Consider the following 2,728-nt stretch of genomic DNA (forward strand, 5'->3'; position numbering starts at 1 on the left):
ATGTATGTATATATTCAGAACATACACTGACTAGAAGAAGCAAGAATCAAAATAATACAAACTGAAAAATTTAAAAATGGGCAAAATGATATAGTTTCGTTATTTGGGTGAAATACTTTGGCAAGGCAATGATTGCCATAGAACCAGGATTACAGTTATCTTTTGGTCTACAGGGAGACTTCCTCTAGGGACACTTGGGATTGGAAAAGGAAATAGAGGACTTATGAAAAATTTCAAATACTGTTTCTTTATCTAGATGAACATTACACAGATGTGTCTTTAAAATAATTTTTTAAAACTATAAAATGGCCGTATGCACTTATCTGTAAATCATTATATTTCACAATTTAATTTAATTTAATTTAATTTAATTAATTTACTTATTTATTTTTGCACTACCAGAGCCAGGGATTGAACCTTTATCCTGTTACCTGCAACACAGATATTGCCACCTGACACCATGAGAACAAGGACCACAACATAGGAATACTGGAATAGTGAGCTGGAAGAAGGGTGAGCCCCTGGGAACGTTGTGGGGCTGCCCTAAAGGTCCTGTAACTCTTATTTCTGGACTTCATTTACATGAAGGAGAAATAAAGTTTATCTTATTTATTTTGGGATTTTTTGTTATTTATAGCCAAACCTGATCTTAATTAATATACCTGTATATGATATCTACAAAAATGTAACACACCCAGCAGAAAAATATCTGTTCTCATACATACAAACAAATACATATACAGATACAGATACACACATGCATATACACACACAAATATAATTACGTGATTAATTCATGATAGAAGATAACCGAAGAACTCATAAGCATATGAAAAGTGTTTGCCTTAGCAGGAATCAGAGAAATGCAAACTAAAATAAGGAAGTATTTTTCATGCATCAGAAAGGTAAAATTTTTTAAGAACAATACATCCAGTACTGTTGACATTTTTAATGTATATTGCTACACATTTTTTGGAAAGTACATTAACAATACCTATTAAATTTGGAACTGCACTTACCATTTGAGCCAGCAAATCAACACGGCTCTATGCCATCGAAATAGCAGCAACAGGGTATTTTGGGAAGATGGCAGAATAGGAAGCTCCAGGAATCAGTCCCTTCATCAGAACAACTATTAAAGAGGGAGGAACTGTTTGAATAAACTATTTTAAACTCCAGAGTCCAGTAGAACACTGTACAGCATCCCAGAAAGATCAGGAGGAGGTTGGTAAATTAGAGTAAATACCAGTAAATTGTTCTCTCCATGCAACAGTTACCATCGCCCAGCCTCCAGCAAGCAACAGAGGGGTCTGGCCCCTGACATAACTTGCTGGTACCAGAAAGGGACATAACTTCCCTGTAGATCTGGGGTAGGCACAGGTCAATTGTTTTTTTTGTTTGTTTGTTTGTTTGTTTTTTTTATTAGGTCAGTAATTTATTAAGGTTGGGAGGGAGGAGAAACACGAGAAAATAACAGATCATGGGTCCCAGGTAGAGAGGAAGGGCTGAAAGGTGATAAAGAGGGCCGATTTACAGATTACAATTCCCCATTAGAGATTATAAATCCCAGGTTTACTTGCTTATGGACCCAGGCAGGGGTGAAGAAGACCAGCAGAAAATTCCAAAGGCAAGAGCACAGGTCAATTGTTGATCCTGGATTTTGTTAGCTACTTTGTTTTTTGGGGGGTTATTTATTTTCATCTTTATTTTCTTTTAAATGTTACATTAAAAAAATATGAGGTCTCCATATACCCCCCCACCCTCCCTACCCCACTCTTCCCACATCAACCTCTTCCGTCATCGTGGCACATTCACTGCACCTGGTGAATACATTTTGGAGCACAGCTACACCACATAGACAGTGGTCTACATTATAGTCTACACTCTCCCCCAGTCCACCCAGTGGGCGATGGCAGGACACACAGTGTCCAGCATCTGTCCCTGCAGCACCACCCAGGACAACTCCTGAAAATGCTCCCACATCATATCTCTTCTTCTCTCTCCCTACCATCAGCAGCTACTGTGTCTACTTTCTCCACATCAATACTACAATTTCTTCCCTTACTAATCACAATAGTTCCCCAGCAGAACACCAGTAAGTCCACTCTAATCCATACTCTATTCCTCCAGATTTTGTTAGCTACTTTGGATCGCTGGGTGCATGACTCTGAAGGTAGCCATTGCTCAAACCCACCCAGACAAAAGTGGCAGGGGAGAGACTTAAAGATGGTAGGTTTCCTCAGAGCTGTAGAGGACAGTTGAATAGCTACATTTGTTGGACAGGTCAAGAAAGTGCAGCTTTGGGGAGCCACAGAATAAGCTCCTGGCACCCTTCCTCATCCCTCTCCATGGCAGTTTGGAGCCAGCTGGTGCACCCTTTGAAGATCCCTGGCCTTGTTCCAGCTGGGAAAGACTAACTTGGGAAATTCCTCTCCAGTATGCACCACCCCCAGGCAAAAGCAGCATGAAACAAAAGTAGTGTAATAAATAATAGAAGTAGAGGGCCTAGCACAATGTTTATCAGAAGTGGAATACAGGGGAGAGGAAGAAGTTATGTCTCTTGGGAAGTAGAGGAGGCATTAAAACTCCTTTAAACAGGAGAATTCCTAAGCCACTAGCAAGCAAGCCCAGGAAAAGACAAGTCCAGAAAAGACAGAGAGGACCCTGCACTTTGCATTTTCCTTGGGCAGAGCTTCCTGATAGGAGGGCTGACAATCAAGAAAATCTC

Source organism: Dasypus novemcinctus, chromosome 8 (assembly GCF_030445035.2).
Source record: "Dasypus novemcinctus isolate mDasNov1 chromosome 8, mDasNov1.1.hap2, whole genome shotgun sequence".
NCBI classification, from domain to species: Eukaryota; Metazoa; Chordata; class Mammalia; order Cingulata; family Dasypodidae; genus Dasypus; species Dasypus novemcinctus.